Genomic DNA, 17,323 nt, shown 5'->3' with positions numbered 1-17,323 from the left:
TTTGTTCAAGTTGTCTTTTTGTTCTGGTTTAAAATTTTTATGTACTCAAGTTTGTCAAGATTTTTCCTTATGGCTTTTATGCCACATGTTTTACTTTTCATCTAATATATATATACTTCTGGTTTTTATATGTGGGTATTTAATACCCTAGAAGTTTATTTTTCTGTATAGAATGAGAAATGGGTCTCCCTTTTTCTTCCCATAGGAATAGAAATCTTCACATGAATAATCTGGAATTTGGTCATCTGTCCAGGTTTGAGCACTTGCACTTCACATCCCCTCAAATTTGCCTCTTAGCTATGCTGTGGCCTCTTAAAAAATAACAGTAGATAATCTGATTAATTCTTTCTCAATCTTAGTTTTCTGCCCTGCATATGGAGCTAACCATGGGGCAGTACATGGACATCCAGATAAGTACCATTGAGAGGCAGTGTGAGATGAAGAGTGGTAATCCAGTAGGTAAGCAGGTCACTTTCCTATGAAAGTGGCTTAGCTGCCATAACAAAATTCCACGGACAGAGAGGCTGAAACAACAGCAATTTATTTCTCACATTTCTGAAGGCTGCAAAGTCCAAAATCAATGTGCTGGCTGAGTTATGTGCCTGGTGAGAACCCTTCCTGGCTTTCTACGGCTGCCTTCTTGCTGCTTGCTCATATGATTTCTTCTTTGTGCACACTGGAAAAGAGATTGCTTTCTGGTGCCTCTTTTTAAAAGTCACTAGCTACAATACTTTGGCCACTTGATGCGGAGAGCTGACTCATTTGAAAAGACCCTGATACTGGCAAAGATTGAGGGCAGGAGGAGAAGGGAATGACAGGATGAAATGGTTGGATGGCATCACCTGCTCAATGGACAGTTTGGGTAGACTCCGGGAGTTGGTGATGGACAGGAAGGCTTGGTGTGCTGTGGTTCATGGGGTCATAGAGTCGGACACAACTGAGCGGCTGAAGTGACTGAACTGAATCTCATCATGGGGATCCCAACTTTGTGAGCTCATGTAAACCCTAACATCTTCTAAAGCCCCATCTCTGAATACTGACACAACGGGGCCTAGGACTTCAGTATATAAATTGGAGGGGGACACAGTATTCATTCTATAACAGTCACTATTCCTGGGCATTAGGTCATATTTTCATCCTAAATAACCTTCAGGGCTGGGCTGACCATAAAAGGTGTCATCATCTGCCACTCTGAGGTTTGTTGCTTAGTCACTAAGTAGTGTCTGGCCACTCTGAGGTCAGCCCACAATAAGGCAGAAGCTTGTGCCACTTCAGCGTGTTCAGTGGTTGGCCCAATGCAGGCAGGAGCAGCCCAGTGTATTAGGGCATACCACTTGCCTACCCTTTCTAGAAAGAATGATACATAGAATAGTGCCAATTATGGCTGAGATGACAAGGAGCCTTATAGCCATTGTCATTCAAAGTTATCAGCTGGATTCTTCTCTCAAAGTCTATGTCCTTCAGCATCTGATGCACGCTGGATACCACAACTCTGGTGATGGCAGCAAGGACTTCATGCACATGGTCTTGGTACTTCTGTCCTGGCCTCGGCCTCACCTTAGGCTTGGAGTTCCACATGGGAAGTGCAGAGCCTGGACTTGGAGAAACAAGACATTTTAAAAGCATTCCACCCACGACGAAAAAACCAAACAAAATAATTTGGTATTTAGATTAACTAAGAAATTTAAATTATTTAAAATAATCAGATAATGTTATTATGTGTTACCAAATGAAAGCATCAAATATGTATTAATGAGGGGTATAGGAAAATATGAGAAGCAACAAAAATTACTAATGCACGATGGTACACATGTGAGTGCCTTTTTTGCTATGAAAACTCATAACATTTTATTTATATTTAGCATTTGCTTCTGAGTCCAAACTCTCAGCTCAGAATATGAGAGATATTTGACATAATAAAACTTCCCACATCTTTTTTTGTATGTTATCCTGAGCTGTTTTTCAAATTAAAAAAATAGCAGGATCAAAGTAAAACCCTTGGGCACATCTGCATACCCTGGACGTGCAGTAAAGGTGCTACAACTTAATTGGTATACCTGTGCTCCACAAATAGCAGCTTTTCCTTAACTAAAGTTTGTGTTAGTTAATGTTTGGGCTTGAAGAAAGTGGTGTTCATTTATCCTTTTATTGAGTAAATATTTCTTGAACATCTACCTCGTGCTATTGCACCATGGTAGATATTGGTTGCAAAGGAGTGAATAAGACATATGCTTTGCTGGAAATTACAGTCAAGTGGAAGAATACTGGAGCGGGTATCCGTTCCCTTCTCCAGGATCTCTTCCCAACTCCGGGATTGAACTTGGGTTTCCTGAATTGCAAGCAGATTCTTTACTGTTTGAGGAACCAGTGAAGCCCCAAGTAGAGTTTTCAGTCAAATGATAAGGAATAGAATATATCAAGAGGACAAAGATTTGATAGAGAACAAGTAATATGGATGTGATCAAGGTGGAAGTTTGAACAGGAGGCTTAAACTGTTAAGAGGATAGAGAACTCTGAAAATGGCAGGGAAATAATCTCAGGTATGGAGATAACAAATAATGTGTCTTAGAAACATACATATAACATTATTCTTTGATTTTAGTTTATTTATGCATAATTTTAGCTGATTGATTTATTTGTATGCCTGCATCAGGGTTTACTTGCAGAATGAGGACTCTTTGTGGCATCATTTGACTCTTCTGTTCTGGTGCACAGACTCTCTCTAGTTATGGCATGCAGGCTTAGTTCCTCTGAAGCATGTGGGATCTTAGTTCCCTGATCAGGGATAGAACCCTCGTCTCCTGTATTGCAAGGCAGATTCTTAACTGGACCGTGAGGAGAATCCCCCAAACGGTTCTTTGATCCTAATTTGGAAACCACAATATTTCATGGAATCTTTATCAGGTTCATAGAAATAGTAAAAAATGATTATTTTGGGAAGTATTCTTTTAGAAAAATGCATGTGTATAGAGCACATTACACTATTAATGTTTTGATTTGCTATGTTAATTTTTTTAAACTAAACACTCAAATATTTCCAAAATCTTAATGACACAAATTAATTTGAAGATAATTTGACAGCTGTTCTGGTGTTTCAACACTGATGTGTGGAATGAATTGCTTGGGGTTGATTTTGTAGATCTTTTTCCTTCTCTTGTATTTCGTGACTATGTAAGTCCCTTTAACATTTGTTGTAAAGCTGGTCTGGTGCTACTGAATTCTGTTAACTTTTGCTTGTCTGAAAAGCTTTTTATTTCACCATCAATATTGAATGAGATCCTTGCTCGGTACAATAATCTTGGTTGTAGATTTTCCCCTTTCAGAACTTTAAATATATCCTGCCATTCCCTTCTGGCCTGCAGTTTCCACTGAAAGATCAGCTGTTAAATGTATGGGGTTTTCCCTTGTCTGTTACTTGTTGCTTTTCCCTTGCTGCTTTTAATATTCTTTCTTTGTGTTTAGTCTTTGTCAGTTTGATTAGTATGTGTCTTGGAGAGTTTCTCCTTGGGTTTATCCTGTATGGGACTCTTTGTGCCTCTTGGACTTGATTGACTATTTCCTTTTCCAAGTTGGGGAAATTTTCAACTATAATCTCTTCAAAAATTTTCTCATAATCTTTCTTTTTCTTTTCTTCTTCTGGGACCCCTATAATTTGAATGTTGGTGCATTTGATGTTGTTCCAGAGGTCTCTGAGACTATCCTCAGTTCTTTTCATTCTTTTTACTTTATCCTGCTCTTCAGAAGTTATTTTCACCATTTTATCTTCCAGCTCACTGATTCATTCTTCTGCTTCAGACATTCTGCTATTGATTCCTTCTAGAGTATTTTTAATTTCAGTAATTGTGTTGTTTGTCTCTGTAAGTTTATTCTTTAATTCTTCTAGGTCTTTGTCAATTGATTCTTGCATTTTCTCCATTTTGTTTTCAAGGCTTTAGATAATTTTTGCTATCATTATTCTGAATTCTTTTTCAGGTAGTTTCCCTATATCCTCTTCATTTATTTGGACTTCTGTGTTTCCAATTTGTTCCGTCATTTGTGTAGTATTTCTCTGTCTTTTCATTATTTTTTTTTAAACTTATTGTGTTTGAGGTCTTCTTTTCCCAGACTTCAAAGTTGAATTCTTACTTCCTTTTGGTTTCTGCCTTCCTAAGGTTGGTCCAGTGGTTTGTGCAAGCTTTTTGCACAAGATTTGTGCTGAATTTTTGTTTGTTTGTTTGTTTTTCTTCTGATGGGCAAGGCTGAGTGAGGTGGTAATCCTGTCTGCTGATGACTGGATTTGTATTTCTGTTTTGTTTGTTGTTTAGATGAGGTGTCATGCACAGGGTAATACTAGTGGTTGGGTGATGCTGGGTCTTATATTCAAGTGATTTCCTTTGTGTGAGTTCTCACTATTTGATACTCCCTAGGGTTTGTTCTCTGGTAGTCTAGGGTCTTGGAGTTAGTGCTCCCACTCCAAAGGTTCAGGGCTTGATCTCTGGTCAGGAATGAAGATTCCACAAGTGGTTTGTTATGGCATTAAGTGAGATTAGAACAAGTACCCAAAAATGAGAAAGCAAAGATGAACCCCAGACAAATGGCAGTTACAAAATCAGGCAAACAATAATTAAAATAATGGAATATACACATATACATATATACCCATAAGCAAAATCAAATAGTCCAACAAAAAGTACAGTAGCTTGACCTGATGAGCAAAGGAAATAAAAAATTATATTTACCAGTTAAGAATAAAACTAACTAAAGCACAAACTGGAAAACAAAACTAAAGCAAGGTGCCTATTGGGGAATAAATCAATGAAAACAAAACTAACAAATATGTTGAGAGGAAAGGAAAGAAAGAAAAGAAAGCAAGAATAGATATGCAAAGTTAAACAGAGGTAGATGAAGAAGACTTATATACATTAAAGATTAACTACAAGGGGAAAAGAAAAGGAAAGGTAAGCAAAGGAATAAATGTAGAAAAAACATAATAGGCTAAAAAAATAAAAATTAAAATTATAAAAAAGAGAAAAGAAATAAAAAAGGAAGAAGAAAGGAAAAAAGGAAAAAGAAAGGGAAAACTCCACAGAACTGCAAAAGCCCAAAATACAGGCAGAGGTTTATAACAACAAGAAAGTGTGACCAAATATACACATATACATATACACCCATAAGCAAAATCAAAGCAGTCCAACAAAAATAAAGTACAATAGACTGACCTGGCTAACAAAGGATACCAAAAATTACATCTACCAGTTAAGAACAAAACTAACTAAAGCACAAACTAGAAAACAAAATTAAAGCAAGGTGCCAAATGGGGAATAAAGCAATGAAAATGAAACTAACAAATATGTTGACAGGAGAGGAGAGAAAGAAAAGAAAGAAAGAATAGATATGCAAAGTTAAATAGAGATAGCTAAAGAAGATTTATATACATTAAAGAATAGTTGCAAGGGGAAAAAAGAATAGTAGGAAAAGCAAACAAAGGAATAAATGTAGAAAAAATAATAATAGGTTTAAAACATTAAAATTAAAAAGAGAGAGAGAGAAAAATAAGGAAAACTCCACAGTACTGCAAAAGCCCAGTGTAGAGGTAGAGATTTATGACAATACAAAATGTGAGTGTAAAAAAAAAAAAGCTCAAAAGCTTAATTAGATTTCATAGTGCCAATAAAATCGACAACTACAACGTGGGTTGGGGGGGGGGAAAGAAACATAAGAATAATAAATATATTTCTTGAGTCACTGCTGTCAAAGAGCTTTCCCTCGCTGAAAGTCACAGTCCACCTCATCTCCCTAAGGTGCCCTCCGACACTGTGCGGATCTCTGGACCTGCTGTGGGGGGACCTCAGTTTCTAATCTGGTCCTACTCCTATCTGTTCTTGCCTCCAATGTCCTCAGCTATCAGAACTAGTGTGTCTTCTTTTGTGGGCGCTCTCAATGTCCTTTTATATAGTCCATAGATCCAGAGTCTGCCTAGTTGATCGTGTGGATATAATCTGCAGCTTGTACATCTGGTGGGAAGGTTTTTGGGTCTTCTTCCTTAGCCACACTGCCCCTGGGTTTCAATTGTGGTTTTATTTCCACCTTTGCATGTGGGGTTTGCACCTGAGGCTGCCCTGGAGGACTTGGATCTGCCCCAGTGAGGGCCAGGTGTGGAGGTGGTAAAGTTGCTTGGGTCGCAGGGGTTCTGGCAGCACCAGGTACTCAGGGGAGTTGGCGATTAGGGCAGCAGGAAATATAGCACTCTAGAAGGGTGTGGCAACCAGTATTGGCCACTACACTCCCGTATTCTTGCCTGGAGAGCCCCCCCCCCCCGACAGAGAAGCCTGGTAGGCCACACTCTACAGGGTCCCGTAGAGTTGGACATGATGGAAGCGACCCTGCACATATAGACACAAGATTTTTTTTTTTTGCCTGTGGCAGCTCTGCCCCAGTGAGAGTTGAGCATGAAGGTGGTGTGGCTGCTTGGCTTGTGGGGACCCTGGCAGTGCAAAGTGTGCAGGGACACGGACCGCCTCTGCCCCAGGAGTTATGGCCCTACCTAGGTCTTTTTTCCAAGCCTCTTGTATCTGGCGATCAGACGGCCTCTCTTGCCTGGGGTCCTTCTCTGTAGATTGGCGCGTCAGGCTCTTAATGGGGCACCCTGGGTGGGGTCCTACTCTAGTTCCGCGCATCAGTTACTTAAAGGAGCACTCTTGGTTGTGTCCTACCCTGTAGTTCCGCGCGTCAGGAGTTGATGGGCCAGCCTCTCTATTGTTCAGCTGCCCATGCTGGTGTGTGGGGAGAGAGAGGATATGGTGATTGGTTCCACCCCTACGTGTGACTCAGCAGTATTACCTTGTGTCCATGGCTGCCCGGCTTTCCTCCACAGGCATTTCACACCACAGTCTCCTCCCTCACATCTCGATCTGTCTCTCCAGAGTCAACAGCAGCCCTCGCCCTGGGATTGCTCCATCCCTAAATTCCAGCTCCTCGCTGCTGCGCCTTCCAGAGGACTTGCATCCCTGTTTGGGGTATATATGGCGGCAGCAAGGACTGTCTGATTCTCATTCCATTGAGGCTTACACACATCACCTGTTTCACTCCCAGCCTGAAATGTTTCTCCTCTGACTCAGACAATTGCCCCAATGTTAGGATTGGACCCCTGCTTCCGTCACCCACCCGCTGAGGGCAGGCCCAGTCCTACTAACACTCCTGTTTCCCCCCTAGTTCCTTCATCCTACTGAGTTTTGCGTGGTTCTATATATTCGTTTCCACTGGTCAGTTACTCCTGTCCATTCTCAGCTGGTGTTCTGTATGCACTTCTGTGTCTGAAGGTGTATTCCTGATGTATCCATGGAGAGAGATGTACTCCATGTCCACCGACTCCTCCGCCATCTTGTTCTCCCTAACTTATTTTAAAATGAGTATTTCCAGTATGTAATAATGTTGATACTCTGGTTTGATAATTATGGGATATTTATCAGTTCAGTCGCTAGTCGCTTCCAACTCTTTGCAACCCCATGGACTGCAGCACGCCAGGCTTCTCTGTCACCAACTCCCAGAGTTTACTTAAACTCATGTCCATTGAGTTTGTGATGCCATCCAACCATCTCATCCTCTGTCGTCCCCTTCTCCGTCTCCTCCTTCTCCCCCTGATTTACAGGGATATTTATATATGTTATTGTACTAAGGGAGCTGAACATAAGGGAACTCTTTGTTCTACTTTTGCAACTCTTTTTAGGCCTAAAATTATTTCAAAATGAAAACTATAAATGAAACACACATTCATGTGTGTGTATGTGTGTGTGTGCGTGTGCATGTATGTGTGTATCTCCAGAATCTAACCAGTTCTCATTCCCTTATACTGGTACTGGTCAGATCATCTTCTGCTTAGATTACAGCGATAGCTGCCTAAACATCTCCCACATTCTATTGCTAGCTTCTCTCTGTTTATTTTCAACCCACTGTTCATAGTGACTCTATTAGAACATAGTGAGTTATGTCATCGCTTAGCTCAGTGTGATCCAAAGGCATTCTATCCCACTCCTTGATTTCAGTGGCATACAAAATGTACCTTGCATGACAATTTGATGACACTTTGGCCTTTTCTACCTTGTACTATCACCATCCTCTACTTCCGTGATCGCATTTCCCATTCTTGTTCCTGGCTTGTCATATTGGCCACTTCATTGCTCCTTAAACAAACATCAGATGTGTTTTCACTTGCAGGTCTTTGCACTTACTGTTCCCTCTACCAGGGATGTTATTCTAGTTTCCCCATGTCTCATCCTTTCACTTCTTTTCAGGTCTTTACTCAATGTCATCCTCTTATTGAGATTCTTCCTGATTATTTTCCTTAAAATACAAAACATTACCATCACCCATGCATTCTGTATACTCTTTTTTTTTTGTATAGCATTAATTATCATTAAGCATGTATTATATTGTGTTTATATTGCTTATTGTCTTTCTCTCTCCTAAAAATGCAAGCTGCATGAAGGCAAAACTTTTTGCGCATTTTGTTTTCTGTTGTATTTCCAGGGCTTAAAACTGGTTTACACACTATAGATAATCAAAACATAGTTACTGAATAAATGGTTGCATGAATGGGTAGTAATCACCATACAGACTGAATTTAAGCAATGGAATAAAGTATAAAAAGGAAAGAGAAAAGGGCCCTGGACCAAGACTTGCGAGTTTCAAATCTTACAAACTGGGAAGTGAAGGCCTGCAAAGAAGTCCAAAATACAGTCACCTGAATTACTGGTTTAAGTAGCAAGTATCTCAGGAATAAAAGAGCACAGTCAACTATTAATTGCTATTTGGAATTCAAGAACAATGAAGGAGGACTATGAACATTTACTAAGTATCAAATATGTGTTGTTTGGAGATATAGTGAGCTTACAATCTAGTGGAAGAAACACTGTTAAAAAGATAAATTCAAAGAAAATTAATAACTTTAATAATGCCCATGTTCAATGCGAATATATAAAAGGGGTTTCTTTGATCTAATTTAAGTATGAGGGTATAAAGAAGAGCCTCAGAACACTTTCAAGCCTCAGAACACTTTCAAGATTGGGCAGAATTTGGCCAAAGACATAAGGGTTAAAATGGAAATAAGTTAATGAAAGTAGTTTTAAATATGATGTCACTTAAGCACTAAAACACTTTTTGAATTGATTTAATGACTTATAAGTAGAAATAAAATTTAGTTCAAATTCTTTTTTATCTTCATTACAAACTCCTCAAGGGAATAACTGCACTCTTGCCTTCCTATCAACAATCCTTAGTTCCCTGGACACCTAGTTCTCCATTACCCTGTCCTTCTAAAGCTACCCTCTATGTTTACAACTAGCTGTGTGGATCTGACAGATCCATTGATTGTTCCTCTGTTCTCTTTCCCTTTATATCTCCATTGCCTTTATGCTTGTATTTTACCCATCATTTGACATTGTCTCTACCTTTATTTTTGTCATATTTCTTCATCCCGAATCTTCTACTATTCACTTTTTCTTTCTGCTTTCTTCTACCAGATGTGCTCTCTCTTCCTTCCACCCAATTATTAATAACACTGCAATTATTATCTCAGCTACCTAGGATGAAACAAAAGCTCAAATATTAAGGCCAGACAAGAAAAATTTAAACATAAAACATTTTCTTTATCCTTTGGCCTTTCCCTCTCTTCTAATGTGCATTGTGATTCTGTATTATGTGTTAACCAGACCTCGCCAATGGCAGGAATACCTTCTCAACCGTAAAGATCGATTTTTCTACTTCTGGTGCCAGCCATGTAATTCCTTAGAAGGTGATGTTTCTTTCTCAGTCTTATAAAGGTAGGAGCCTGGCCGGCCACCCCATGGACACAGCATGACCTAGTCCAGGAATAGAACATTGAGTGTCCCATCAACGAAATTCTTCCCTGATTTGAGAACGAGCATTCTTAGTGCCTTGGGACAAATTGCTCGTGCGATGTTTCCTAAAGTTTGATCGAAATTAAGACAAAAAGAGAGGGGAATGTAAAATAAAGAATGTTGCCCACCATCCAGTTCTACAAGAATCCAGTCATTAGCCACTGCAGTTGCTGACCTATAATACATCTGGAAAGGAATTCAGAGTGAAGATCAGGATAAGACACTCTGTGCTCTGTGAAAAATGACAGAACTGGCCCTCAGATAGATATTTTCCAGAGAAAATTTGTGATCGTGCCTCTTCCCAATATTTAGAAAAGCACTAAAACCATTAACTAACATGAATTTTCCTTTCAAATAACAGTGACCTTCTACCAAGATATGTGTTTGATTGCCCATTCAGTTCAGTTCAGTTCAGTCGCTCAGTCATGTCTGACTGAGCGACTCTTTGTGACTCTGTGATTGCACATATTCCCTTCACAAAAAATCACATATACACTGGTCTCTGCTTTACCTCTCCTGAACAATTCTTAGAGCTCTCTGTGAGACTGTCTCCTGATAATAATACTGAGGTTGGCTTAAATAAAATTTTCCATTTCTTTCTAAGACTATTAATTTTTCATAGGCACCTGCATTTAGTGATATTTTAAAACTACTTTATAAATTCACAGTATTTGATTGAAGGACTCTCTTGTTGTTCAGGCGCTCAGTTGTGTTCGACTCTGTGACCCCATGGACTGCAGCACGCCAGGTTTCCCTGTCCTTCACTGTCTCCTGGAGTTTGCTCAAACTCATGTACATTAGGTCAATGATGCCATCCAACCATCTCATCCTCTGCATCCCCTTCTCCTCTTGCCTTCAATTTTTCCCAGCATCAGGGTCTTTTCCAATGAGTCGGCTCTTTGCATCAGGTGGCCAAAGTATTGGAACTTCAACTTCAGCATCAGTCCTTCCAATGAATATTTGGGGTGGATTTCCTTTAGGATCCACTGGATTGATCCCCTTGATATCCAAGGGACTGTCAAGAGTCTTCTCCAGCACCATAGTTTGAAAGCATCAGTTCTTCGGTGCTCAGCCTTTTTTATTGTCCAGCTCTCACATCTGTACATGACTACTGGAAAACTGACATATCTCCCTTGTTCACTCCAGTTGATGCATCTTTTTGGTGGTCTCTTTATCCAGTCTTTTTCTTGCTTATGCTTGATGTTTAATATCAAATCCCCTTTTATCCCTCAATATTGCTAATTCCTATTAATTCTTCTCTAAGGATGTCTTTCAATCTAAGTCCTACTTCTGCATTTTCACCATAGTTTATTAAGATGCCTAGTTGAGGCCATTACCATATCATAATCTATTTAGTATGATATGGTTGCCTGAGTGAGCCTCCCAAATTCATCTCACAGACTTGGATCAGACTCATAATGCTTTTTAAAATTTTATTTGACATATTTTAAAATACTGCATCTGTCTTATCAGTGCAATCAGTTCACTTGCTCAGTCATGTCTGACTCTTTGTGACCGCATGGACTGCAGCACACCAGGCTTCCCTGTTCATCACCAACTCCCGAAGTTTACCCAAACTCATGTCCATTGAGTTGGTGATGCCATCCAACCATCTCATCCTCTGTCATCTCCTTCTCCTCCTGCCTTTCAATCTTTCCCAGCATCAGGGTCTTTTCTGATGAGTCAGCTCTTCTCATCAGGTGGCCAAACTATTGGAGTTTCAGCTTCAGCATCAGTCCTCCCAGTGAATATTCAGGACTGATCTTTAGGATTGACTGGTTTGGTCTCCTTGCAGTCCAAGGGACTCTCAAGAGTCTTTTCCAACACCACAGTTCAAAAGCATCAATTCTTCAGTGCTCAGCTTTCTTTATAGTCTGACTCTCATATCCATACATGACTACTGGATAAACCACAGCTGTGAATAGATGAACCTTTGTCAGCAAAGTAATGTCTCTGCTTTTTAACATGCTGTCTAGGTTTCTCGTAGCTTTTCTTTCAAAGACCAAGCATCTGTTAATTTTATGGCTGCAGTCACCATCTGCAGTGATTTTGGAGCCCAAGAAAATAAAGCCTGTTACTTTCCATTGTTTCCCCTTCTATTTGCCATGAAGTGATGGGACCAGATGCCATGATCTTAGTTTTTTGGGTGCTGAGTTTTAAGCCAGCTTTTTCACTCTCTTCTTTCACTTTCATCAAGAGGTTCTTTAGTTCCTCTTCACTTTCTGCCATAATGGTGGTGTCATCTGCATATCTGAGGTTATTGATATTTCTCCTGGCAATCTTGATTCCAACTTGTGCTTTGTCCATCCTGGCATTTCACATGCTGTACTCTGCATATAAGTTAAATAAGCAGGGTGACAATAAATTATATTAATAAGTATATAATTATATTAAATCTTGTCATACAAATTTAAATGTCTTATATTCTACTTTCATCAGTCTAAACTCCTCTGCTTTCCAGATCCTACCCATGTTATTTCTCTTTGATATTGAAACACACCTTTTTATGGTGTATGCATAAGCAAATGTATTTAGGGGCTGCCATTAACTTGCTGCTAATTTACTGTCTATTGACATCTTACTGTGTACATATCTCTGTTGCCAATGTCAGAAGTAGAAAGAAGTCCTTCAAATTCTTATTTTTGGCTAAAAAGAAAGTTTAACAACAATTTTCCTAACAGAAATAATTTTTCCCTTTTGCACTTCTGCGAAAATTGAAGAGGTGGCTTGGGATCATAAAATAAATACAAATGTCACCAGTTTCTCCTGTCTGGGAGGCTTTTCTTGGCAGAGTCTACTGGGAAATAACTGACCAAATCAAGGAAGTAAAAACAGAGTTGATATTAATTTAGGAAAAGTTTCTTGACATTTAACTTGTGTGTTTTCCCTTAAAAAGCACTGATTCTACCAAATGGATACTTTTATTGAGATAAATCTAAGCATATGTTTTTTGCAAAAGTTGATAAAATATTTACCATATAGCTATAAATTATAATTAACTTTAACTTCATATTTTTAATTACTTTAGGTCTTTTAAAAATAGATTAAGGACAAAAACCCAGAACTTCATTAATCTTTTGGTTTCAGGGTATTCAGAACCATGAGAATTTGAAAAATACCCATGTAGAGGTAACAAGAAAAGAAAATGTTTAGAATAGAGAAAATAATCTACCAACAATAAATGCTGGAGAGGGTATGTAGAAAGGGGAACCTTCCTGCATTGTTGGGAATGTAGATTGATACAGCCATTATGGAGAACAGTATTAGTATTCCTTAAAAAAATAAAAATAGATTAATTAATTAAAAATACATAAATAAAAAAAATAGGACTACCATATGACCCATGAAAATACCCTGAGAAAATGCTAATTCAAAAGACACACTGCATCATGATGTTCATTGCAGCACTACTTACAATAGCCAGTGCGTGGAAAAAAATCTAAATGTCCATTGACAGATGAATGGATACAGAAGACGTGGTACCTATATGCAATGGAATATTCCTCAGCAATAAAAAGAACAGAACTGGATCATTTGTAGAGATATGGATGGCTCTCTAGTCTGTCATACAGTATGAAGTAAGTGAGAAAAACAAGTATCATATATTAATGCACATATGTGGAATCTAGAAAAATGATACAGGACCTGTTTGCAGGGAAGAAGGAGAGATGCAAGCATAGAGAATAAACCTGTGGACAAGGGGGAAGGTGGGGGGGATGAACTGGGAGATTTGGGATTGATGTACGTGCCTGCCATGTGTAAAACAGAGCTAGTGGGAACCTGCTGTATCGTGCAGGGAGTTCAGCTTGGTGCTCTGTGGCGACCTAGGTGGAGGGGATGGGAGTGCTGGAGGGAGATCCAAGAGGGAAGGAGTATATGAATACATATAGCTGATTCACTTCATTATACAGCAGAAACTAACACAACATTGCAAAGCAACTGTACCCCAATAAAAATTAAATGAAGGCAGTAATTTCAATCAACAGATATGGGGTTGGTGGTATTGATGAATAAGTAAAAAAGGATGGGCTAGTAAATAATGAAATGTTTACAATTAAAAAACACTAATAAAATTATCTTTCGGTGATTGAGTTCTATATTTCCAAATTAAAAACATACATACACACACACAGAAAGAATGAGGTTTTAGTGAATGATGATCCAAATGGCTTATCAAGTTCTGTCCTGCACAGCTAGAAAAAACACACTCCTCTTACTAGCTTGGCACAAGATGTTGGCTCAAGACCAGCATGACTTAATAGCTGTAATTTGCATTTGAATGCAATTAACTGGGCCAGTACTTTGGGGTAATCAAGTTGCATGCAATACACATATGCTGAAAACTCAACAAAAGTCCAAGCCCTGGAGAGACTGGAGAGAAGAGTCTTTATTCTTTGAATTTCTCACAGATTTGGAATTCAGGTCGAAGACTTTACATGCAATTTTAAATTTCAAATTCTGATTTTAAGTGTAAGCAATGAAATATAACCTGTATCTGTTTATTCTTAATAAAGAGAAGTTTACCTACCTGCCGTTTTTTTCTCTTAGAAGAAAAATTTCAGTTTTTGAAAAAGTGATTTATGTTATTTTTAAATTTTCAAGCAAGATACAAAGAAAGAAAAGAATCACTCAAACCTTTGTTTTCCACCCAGAAATAATTCTCACCAATATTTAAAATAAACATAAATGAAAAAAGTGTATACAGGTAAAAGTTTGATCTTTTAGTAATGTTATGAGTCATTAAAAATAAATTTTACAAGATGTTAAACTGCTTTTATCATGAGAGAAACTACTATGATAAGTATTTAAGCTCTCCTTGTGTCACTTTTCAATAATATATTCTTCATATGCAAACACTTGCAGTTTAGATTTTCTAAGTCTCCAAAATAAAATGTATAATGAAGCCAAGAGTGAAGACCAAAGAGTCCAGAACAGAGAGTTAAGATGCTTGGATTTTTATTTAGCTCTGCTAGTAATTTACTGTGTAATACGTGTTTGTGTTGGGAACAGGCGGAACTGGTGTGGTGATGAATTCTCTCAGCAACTGTTTCCTTATCTGTAAAATGAAAGAGGTGAACTAGAATTGGAAAGTGTCCTCTGTTTCCAAAATCAACGAAATCTTGCTTACATTTTCTCGGCTCAGGTGCTCTGGTTTCCTTCCCGAGAGTTTGCATGCCACTTTTAATAGACACTATGATCAGGACACAGTCCCTCTGAGGACCATTACCAATGGGCAGCAGGTGATCTGCAGTGAAAACTTGTTCTGTACTGAAAGCATACCATATCTTTCTGGTAATCACTGATTTACACAAGGAAGCATTGGCTGCACTCTAGAATTTTCCACAAACTCCACCCATTAGGAATTTATGATTTAGTTGAGGAGTTAAAAAGTAATGATTAGAACAACAACAAAGACATATATGAAGTACAAAGGAGATATGGAAGAAGAAAAATAATATACATTTGGTCCAGAGGAGGAGTGAAATCAGGAAAAGTCTGAAGAAGGAGGTAATTTTTGACTTAGGCCTGACACATGGACAAGATTTTAATAGAGGCTTTTGGGGAGGCTTCTGTTTACTCATATGCAAAATGAGTAATATGCAAAAAGTGATCATTGTACCCATCTACTAGAATCATTGAATCAAGTGAAATAATGCATGTCAGTCACTTAACACATTGCACTAGCATGGTGGAAAAGCCCTATACATGCTTAGTATTGTTATTAATAGGGACAGTGTATAAAAAAATCTAATCATTGAAGGAGAATTGATATTTCTGATTATGGTATTAAGGATTAGTCTTCTAAAGGGTTTTTTCAAAAAGATTTCTGAGGAGATATTTGTCTGGGCATGCTCTTCCAAAGCCAGCTGTTTGCGCATAGAGTTGTAATCAGTAGTATTTCTTTTAATCTTTCTGCTAGAAGCAAAAAGGAAGAAGCAAATAACTTTTAATGACTGATTAGAATGTGGAAACCAAAATAAAACACACAGTAGATAGTCTAGAAGGAAAAAACTGGTGATGGTTGTTCTCGTGCATGTTGTAGCTTTCTTTTGGATGCTTGTTTAGGGTGTGATGGGCTTCCCTGACAGCTCAGCTGGTAAAAATCTGCCGGCAGTGTAGGAGACCTGGGTTCAATCCCTGGGTCGGGAAGATCCTCTGGAGACGTGAATGGCTACCACTCCAGTATTCTTGCCTGGAGAATTCCATGGACAGAGGAGCTTGGTGAGTTACAGGATACTGGAGTGGGTTGCCATGCCCTCCGCCAGGGGATCTTCCTGACCCATAGTCTCCTGCGTCTCCTGCATTGGCAGGAAGATTCTTTACCACTGCGCCATCTGGGAAGCGCGAAGGTATCTTTCGTCCAAATACACCTTAGGCGGTGTACCTTAAAGCATCAGTACCTGCTTTGTAAAGCAATTTATATTTATAAATATATTTATATTGTATATTAAATATATATGTAGCTCTTTTTATAGCTACCTTTATTGTGCACTTACTGTGTTAGTGGTGTGATTAACATGTGATAAGCAAAGCTCTCAATCTACAAAACAACTTCATAAGACCAAAAATACATACAAGAAGCATCTTACCCAAAGTCACATAGTCACTCAGCTAACATTTAATGACCTGTACTATATGTCAGACACTGTTTTAGGAGCCACAGATACATTAGTGAATAAAACAGAAAAGATCTCTGCCATCTTAGAGGAATTGTATAATTTATAATTCCAAAAATGAGTTAAGTGCTTTTCTATTCATACTTAAAAGTTGGCATTAAACAATATAAAGATGAATAGTAAATTTTGCCAATAATTAAAATTTTTAATTTTTCTTTATGGAAAATAACATTAAATACTAAGTTAAAAAAAAAAGAAAAAGCATGACAAGTTGAGTGGGAAAACTCAGAAGAAAGGAAAAAGCTTTTATTTTTTACTAACATTAATAACATTATTACATTAGTTTTATAATAAGACATTCTGTATTTTCACTTTGCACTGGACCATGCAAATCCTGTGAGCTGGCCTTGTGGGAGTGCTACTTTAGACTGAATTATCAGGAGAGGTCCCTCTGAGGAAACTGCATTTAAGCTGATATTTAAAAGACCAAAAGAAGCCAACCATGGGAAGATTAGGGAAAAAACATTTCCGGTAGAGGGATCAGTTAGCGCAAATGTCCTAAGGCAAAGAAACTGTTTTCAAGAAAAAGAAAAAAAGGCTAATTTCACCAAAAAGTAGTTTTTAAAATTTGGAATGGCAAAAGATAAGCTTAGAGTTTGGAGAGGCCAGAGTGTGAAAAGCTTTGAATCTAGAAGAATTCATTCTATTTGTGTTAGTTAGCTATTGGAATGTTTCAGGCAGAGGAATAACATAGATGACTGATGCTTTAAGAGATCATTTTTTTTTTTTTCTTTTTTGCAGTGAGGATGCAATAGTGGACTCAGGGAGATC

General features: G+C 38.3%; 1 long non-coding RNA gene across 1 annotated transcript; it reads right to left on the bottom strand.

The window, feature by feature from the left end:
- Positions 1–846: 846 nt before the first annotated feature.
- On the bottom strand, positions 847–10,689 carry LOC122427377. The gene is made up of 3 exons (XR_006265408.1): positions 9,709–10,689; positions 8,208–8,319; positions 847–1,592 (listed from the first exon to the last, which is right to left on the bottom strand). It is a non-coding gene; the product is annotated as an uncharacterized LOC122427377 (long non-coding RNA).
- Positions 10,690–17,323: the final 6,634 nt, after the last annotated feature.

The sequence above is a fragment of the Cervus canadensis genome, chromosome 25 (genome assembly GCF_019320065.1).
Source record: "Cervus canadensis isolate Bull #8, Minnesota chromosome 25, ASM1932006v1, whole genome shotgun sequence".
NCBI lineage: Eukaryota > Metazoa > Chordata > Mammalia > Artiodactyla > Cervidae > Cervus > Cervus canadensis.
This window is presented reverse-complemented; position numbering and strand designations above follow the sequence as displayed.